The sequence below is a fragment of the Marmota flaviventris genome, chromosome 1 (assembly GCF_047511675.1).
Source record: "Marmota flaviventris isolate mMarFla1 chromosome 1, mMarFla1.hap1, whole genome shotgun sequence".
In the NCBI taxonomy this organism is placed as follows: domain Eukaryota; kingdom Metazoa; phylum Chordata; class Mammalia; order Rodentia; family Sciuridae; genus Marmota; species Marmota flaviventris.
Window position 1 is genome coordinate 186,866,449 of NC_092498.1, and position 8,067 is coordinate 186,874,515.

Consider the following 8,067-nt stretch of genomic DNA (forward strand, 5'->3'; position numbering starts at 1 on the left):
AGATCCATCAACATTGGCTAAGGGCTGGTTGCCTTCCCTCCAAAATATAAACTCTCAGTCACTTGACTTTCCATGTGGATATGGAAACAGGTCAGAAGGACCACAGGTCTTAAAAGTAAGCACATGCCAGAATCACCTACAGAACTTAATAAAATGCAGATTGTTCAGCCCCATTCCTAAAGTTTAGGATCCAATAGCTCTGGAGTAGGAGCCATAAATTTGCATTTCCAGTAAATTCTTGGGTAATACCCCTGTTGCTGGTCTGCAGTTTATACCTTTAGAAGCATTGATTTAAGCAAAACATTTTATGGCTGCCCAAGGGCCATACTTCAATGAAGACATGGGTGCCAACCACTGGGAGTGAAAACTTAACCAGACTGGTAGATTTGGAAATCATTGAGGGACCAACCCAAAGGGTATAAGTAGAGCATGAACAGCATCTGCTGGTCCCATTTCTAATCTAACCACCTTCCAATGGGAAGGATGAGATTATCTCCAGATTTAACTTCTTAATCAAACTTCACTTTGTGGAGATTGAAAATCATGTGCACTCAACTATTTCTTCCTGTCATCTTTGTTCTCTTCGCATCTTCCTCATTCCATTTTGATAAAAATATTTCCTGCAGGCACCCCTGCTTTGTCTTGTGGATATGTTTTTCTCCCCAGCTGACTTCTTTATGTGTTCTCTTTTATTAAAATCTGCCAAAACAAACTTCAGAATGCTGTTATCTTAGCAGGAAGGAGCAGATTTCAGTATTGACAAGTAGAGAAGAGAGAACTGAGGCAATGCATCTTAGAAATATACTACAAGGAATAAATTGCCAGGTACTAAAATCAGCCAAATGAGTGGAAAAAGGACCTGGAATGAAGATTTATTTTGTGGTTGTACAAGGTATTCTTTGCAAATAAGGGAAGAAATTTTTGGCAATCATGGGGATTCCAGAAAACCCTTAGGTGTGCTTTTACTTTTCCAAAAGAGAATTTCCTTCACTGTATTCGTATGGGTTGTTTCAAAAAGTTCCTGGAGCTCCCCCAAGGCCTCTGATGCTCACCAGAGTAGCTCATGCACTGGAAAATCCGTCTAACTTAGAGCTTTGAAATAAATACGAGAGAGTTGAAAGTTTATTATTGTAATTAAATCTGACATCAAGCGGGAATGATTGCAAAGGCGATAAATCATTCAAGAATTATGAAACAGTCCTTTTACTATACTCCTTGTTTAATTCAATATCAACAGAAACACACCAAGTACCTACATTATGTAAAACAGGGAAGGGATAGGAGGAGGGAGAGGGAGCTGTGGGAAAAAGAGGGACTTTTTTCCTGAAGAAACTTGCTGTGAGATGCCTTTGTGGGAATATGAGAATTATTTGGGCCCCCAATTTGGTCAAATATGTTGAATTTAAGAAGACTACAGAGAGAAAATTCTTCAAGGAAGAAAGAAGGGTAGCCATGAGGAAAAGTTGAAAACAAATAGATTATTGGTGGTGGAGAAGAACTGGAGAGGAAAACATAACCATCTTCAAATTTATGGACATCTGTTAAAAGACAGTGGGTTTTCCAGCCATGCTGTGACATAAGCACATGGCAGAGAATTTACCCAACAGAAAATTCTGGGAGTTGGTGGGATGTTAAGGGTGTCTTTGGAAGGAAGTATGTTACCATTTATTGGATTTCTACCATAATCCAGAGATCTATAATTATCATATCCTCCCAACTACTTGGCAATAGAATAAACTTTATCATTTAGAATTAACAAGATGGGCAGGACAGTTGTAAAGATGGAGCAGAGTTTCTGAACACTCTCACCCACTTTCCCCTATTGATCCTATCATAGGCAGTCTGGCACAGGGGTATGTTCCCATCAGCTGACCATTCAATATTATTTAGATATGACCAATTTCCCCCTCTAATGTGTTTGACTCTTCAAAAATCCAGTTCAGGATCTACATGACATTTAGCTGTGGTCCTCTCTCAACTCCACATCCTGTCTACTCTGGTCCCATGACAGTTTTTCCATCTTTCCTTTTTATATGATTTTGAAAGTTTTGAATAATGCTGGTCAGGTATTTTGTGAAGTGGAAATAGCTACTTTGATAGAAATACATCAGGTACAGCGTCTTCATCAAAGTTAAGGAGTGGGGTTGAAAAGAGAGAGATCACTAAACACTTTCACCAGTGATGACAGTTAAAACTAAGAATTCACTTGTTCCATAGTGATGCTTGAACTCCTTGAATTCTGTTAAATTTTCTCTCTGTGATTATTTTCACTGTTATTAAAGGTTCACTTGAAGAAAACACCTCCCTTGACCCTGGTATACCTAACCACATGGCCTCTCATCCTTGAGAGATCTAATGAAGATGCTACTTTCTACTTGAATTCTTAAGGCTCACTACCACTTGATACTCATGTACTAGACGTAGGGCATTACTGAGTTTATTGTGAGTTCTAATTCTGTATTCTACTAAATGTCTGGTTATATATGTATATAAGAGCGCTTGCCTCACATACACAAGGCTCTGTGTTCAATCCCCAGCACCACAAAAAAGCAACTAAATAAATAAATAAATAAAATTTCATTGCACTATTATATATGTTTATTTGACTTAGCATTGTTTGGACCTAACCTTAATTTTTGCACAAATAGTATTTTAGACATATATTTTTAAAATTATTAGACAATGAGAACATATCTGAGTTGCAGTTAAATATTGAAAATAAATAAATGGACATCCTCTTTTTAGAATCCATGTTGGGGATACAGAGAGTATTAAGTTTTTGTTTTGTTTTGTTTTCCCCCCAGCATAAATAAGCCCTGTTAAGAGAATTGGAAAGCATTTGTTCCACAGTGTGGGCTCTGAGAAATGACTAGACTCTTCTGAGAAGTTGAAAACTCAGTGGCCGTGAAGACTACGACAGAGCCAGAAGAGTTTGCTAAAGCAAGTGGTTGGGCATGAGGCTAGAGAGGTTAGTAACCCTCTAGGGTCAGGAATCTTTTGAGGCCATGAAATTGCCCTATAGCTCACTAAGGGATCCATGGAAAGACTTCAAGGAGGGTTATAAAGTGGCATTTACTTTAATGTCATTTACCAGAAACTTTGCTTTAATGGAGTCCCATGGTACTAGAATGCACATTTAGGTTCCATAATTTCCTATGTCACTCTGTAGGAATGGGGCCCCAGGAAAAGTGGAATCCGCTATTAGGGATATTTTAAGTTTACAGAGGATTGCTATTGTCTTCCTAACGTAGTGGCCTTGAAGCCTTTTGTTTGTTGTTGTTTGTCTTTACAACAAAATGAGTAAATAATGTGGTTGAACATTTGGAAAACACAGAAAAGTGAATAAATCACTCTATTATAGGCAGCTATGAACAGTTATCATTTTATTGTATGACCCTCTGACTCCTTTTCAGTGCATACAGATTGCAAAGTTTTACAGGATAATGTCTGAAAGGACTTCCAAAAGTCTATTTTATACCATGTAGTCTTTAGTAGAAAAGTTTCAATGTTTTCCATCTGGCAGCTAAAGAACCCTGAGGAGCCATGGATTACTTACAAATGTCCTCAAATCCACGTGCATATCACACATCCACAGGCTGAACAAACTAATATCACACCCATGTTCAACTATTGGGTAAGTGTGCGAAGATGCTGTTCCTTGGGATCAATGAATGCCAATTCATTCAAAAATCCTACTGAATTTGGAGTCACTTGCTGCCATTTTTTTTCTTCAGTCAATGAACTTTGCATAAGTTCAACTATTTTACGTTAAGCGCAAATGTGCTGATGTTCCAAAGGGTCCTTTGTGTGATGGCAAAAGAAAAATGGGATGAGAGCGTGACTTGTGGAGTCACTGCTGTTTCTGCATCACACTTGAGAGCCTCCTTTCCCTTAGAGTTTTCTTTTTAGCTCCTTTTCTTAAAGAGAAGCAAACTGCTGACACTGTTGGGTGGTCCTTCTTCTTATTGAATCAACAAACCTGAACTGCCTTCCCTACATCCAAGAAATGACATTTCAATTCCTCAAGCGAAAAGCATTCTCAAAATGTATGAGTGTCTGTAAAATAAGTTGATGATGATGACTACCTTTTCACCCGAGGACTCCAAGAGTCCATATTCACTAATTGCTTGATTCTTATTGTTTACTCTCTTAGTATGTGTGTGTGTGTGTGTGTGTATGTATAAAAGAAATATATATATATATATATATATATATAAAGAAATCTATCCTTGTGAAGAGAGTCAACCAAAAACTTGGAAAATAAAACAGATTTCCTATTTGCGATTATAAAAAATAAAACTATTTCACACTTCATTACTTTCTCTCCCCAAAGCTGAATCTTCTCTCAGTCATTCAGTTGCTGGTGAAAGGGATTTCTTGGATTTTTCTGTCAGTGGGATGTGCTGGCAGATAACCCTTCCATGCTGATTATTTCCTTTTAGATTATTTTGATTTGGTTTGTTTTGATTTTGGTTTGCTTCCTTGGGGCTGGGGGAACTGCCCCCCAGGTGAAAGATCAAAGCCTCCTCATTCATTTCATCAGTTTCCAGTTTTAATCACATTTGCTTGAGCTGACTAAATGTGCTTCCTCCTCTCCGTCCTGGTTTGCTTTTTTCTTCTTAAGTAATTTGAATTGATACTCCTAATGCTTTCTGGTCCTGATTGAGTTTACTATCAGTTAAAGCTCCGCATTCTGATCATTTCTCTCCTTTGTTCTGTTTGTTTTTATCCTGCGTGTGCTGCTAATGAATCTGCACTTTTTCATCACAGAAAAAGATGAGAGGGTGATTTAGGAAAGGTACATCTCCTGGTGGATGCTCAGTTACAAAGAGAAGCAGTCTCCTAGAACAGGGGCACACTTAGTGGTGTGTTTCCCAGAATGACTGAGAGGTTTGGTTTTCAGTGCTGACCCCTTCCTCCTCCCCTACTGTTTGCTGGGTTAGTGATACAGTACAACCTTCATTGCAGTATGATTCTAGACTCGAGATCATATCCACTCTGCCACTTGCATCCCTGGAAAAATTCTTTCTTTCTTTCTTCCTTCCTTCCTTCCTTCCTTCCTTTCTTTCTTTCTTTCTTTCTTTCTTTCTTCCTTTCATTCTTCTCCTTCTCCTTCTCCTTCTTCTTGCCTTGGGTTTTTAAAAATCTATAAAGTAGAGCAAATTATCTGCCCAGGTTGTTTGGGAATCCCATGAAAGACTTCATGTGCTATAAAAAAATGTCAAGAATTATTATTGTATCAAAGGTTTTATTAACAAGCCGAAGGCAAAAGTCATTTCTTCCTTCATTATAGAGAACAATGGTGAGTCCAGATAGGAATCTCCAGTTCTAAGAACTGTGTGACCTTGAGCAAGTTACTTGACTTCCATGTGTCTCAATTGCCCCAAGCACAATGCAAAGATAATCATAATTATGCCACTAGCAAGTTAGGAGAATGAAAAGCAATACTCTACATAGAAATTTCATGGAGTATTGGGCACCTAGTAAAAATCCGAGAACCATTAAGGGCTTTATTATTACATATAAAGAAATCAAGAAGAATTTTGATGTTTTAGTTCTTTCATTCAAAGTAAGTTCACTGCATGTTATACCAGTGGCATGACACTGTGCTCAGCATTGGGAGAGGTAGGCACCATCATCTTCTTAGGTATCTTACAAAAATAATTTTATATATAGAGTGATCAAGATTAGCTTCATTTTGCAGATGATTTTGAAGCTCAGAACATGAAACATGCTCAGAATATAAGGCCAATGATTTTAACCAGACCAACACTCAAGGCCTTCAGATTTCTCTGCTAGAGTACTTCCTTTTATGTTTGCAGATTTGATGTTGATGGCCTTCCTTGATAGAAAACTCCCAGAAAGGACAAGAATTAAAATGTTACAGATTTTAAACACAGTATCTATGAAGCTGATAGAAAATTGAAAACATACGAAGTAACAAGGACTCATTGCTAAACTCATTTTAAACACATTTCCACATTTCAAACACCATGATATTCTGTGCACCTCCTTTTCACCCCCAGCTCAGGCCTCAACCAGTGGAAACAGACTTGAAACAGTAGTAGGCATTCGTCCTCCAAAACACCTGCTTTGGGTTAAGCAATTCAGTCATTCTTCATGTTTCAATTAAAAGGAAAAATATTGAATATATAAATATCAAATATGTACATATAAATATGTCTATATATACCTATTACATATTATAAATATTGACTTCGTATATACATACATGTTTGTATGTGGGTGGGTGTGTATCCTAAGGCAATATTGGTCTTTTAAAATGTAATTCTTAAGATTAAAATTGAGTCCTTTTTTGGGGGGGGGAGATGAAATGCATTTAAAAGATAATTTTGATTTTTCAAAAGGCAAAACAGAAGACATCAAGAAGAGAAATCCAGCATTTAATTATGTAATATTCTAGAACTCATAGATTTGGGGGTGGGGGTAGGAGAAGTGGAGATAAATAGCTTACAATAGGCCACCACTCTTTCCAACCTGATTTGTTATTATTTTCATCTGAGTTGTTAGTTCAGTTCTTAATTATTTGATAAGAGCTGGTTATGATACAAGATATGGACATTTCCTCCAATAATTTCAAGTTAATTTTAGTGAATCAAGAAAAGTAGACTTTTCACTTGGGTGATAATACTGGGAAAAGAACCTGCCTTTTGAGGAAGATTATTAGGTGCATACTACACCTCCCAGAAGTTCATACTCAGTTTCTGCTCTTATTCAGCCTAAGGATACTACCATTTCTATTATTAAACGTAAAATCCCAAATTTATTATCTATTGTTCATCAACAACTTTAACCTAAGGCCCAAATCTACTGCTAAATTAGAATAGCTAAGTAACTGCTCAAGATTTTTAAATTCACTATTGTTTCTTTTCCCCTAGAAGACATTTCTAATAGACTGTATTCACATCTTTCTGGAACATCTTTATTCTGAAATATTTCTGTAGCATGCTTTTTTGTGGGGACCACATTTTGGAGAGTAGCAATATTTTTAGCACTCTGCCGGAGCGGCTGTACAAAATGACCGTTTGAGATCAGCAAGGCCTCACATGAGATGAGGAGGCCGGGTGGCCAGCTAGTTTAACCATTGTTCACTAGTCCATTCAGTAGCATCTGGGGATTCAAATGATAGCCTTGGCAAATGCCAGTATGGCCATATGAAATGAATCTTAGTGATTGCTCTTGAGTAATCCAAACAAAGGTCTGCAGCAGTAGAAAGCAATCACTTTTTTTTTTTTTTTGCACAACTGTCAAATCAAGAAAAATCAAAGTGTCCATAGATTGCTTTTATTTTCTTCTACGAATCATGTTCTTTTAGAAAGAGAGCATGTAATATCCAAACTGAGCTTATGCAGACTTTATTTTTCATATCCTAAGTTTTTCAGTTCAAGCTCCACTGATCATAGTGCTTCACCTTAAAAAGAGATATTTTATGTGAGATGAAAACCCAATGACTGAAGAAGGAAGATATGGGAGATGTGTAGATAGGAAGAAAAAATGGCATCAGAGGTGAGTCACAGAGCAATGAGAACTTATTTCTAATAGGTTTTCTCTGCTGCTTGGGAGAGGTTAAGGAACAGATTTACAAGTAGGACATTGCAATCAGATAGGGTAGACACAAATACCTACAGTGAGGGCTTGCCTGTCCCACACCCATTTTCAGTCTATAAAATTGAAGAGAATATTCCAATGGTCCAGTCCCCTGGCATAGGATGGAGTAGAAATGGCGACTTCAGTCTTGCTTCCTGGTACAGGTCTGCTTGGCTACCCTTCATTCTCCTATAAGATCCCTGGGAGGTCCAGCTGCCACCTCAAATGACCTCCACCCCTCCATTCAGAGGTCTGAATGAAATCAGCCAGCTTCTAGGAGCACTTACCAGGGTAGCCACAGGAATTGGTGAGAGATACTCACCCTTTCCACTTTAGTCTTGAGTTTATTGTTCCTGAAGTTGGTCCCTGAGGTGCAGACTACACTAGAAAGCTAAGCAGGCTCCAGGAGGCCCAATCTCATCCCCTGACCTAGCGTAGAATGAAAATAACAAATAATAA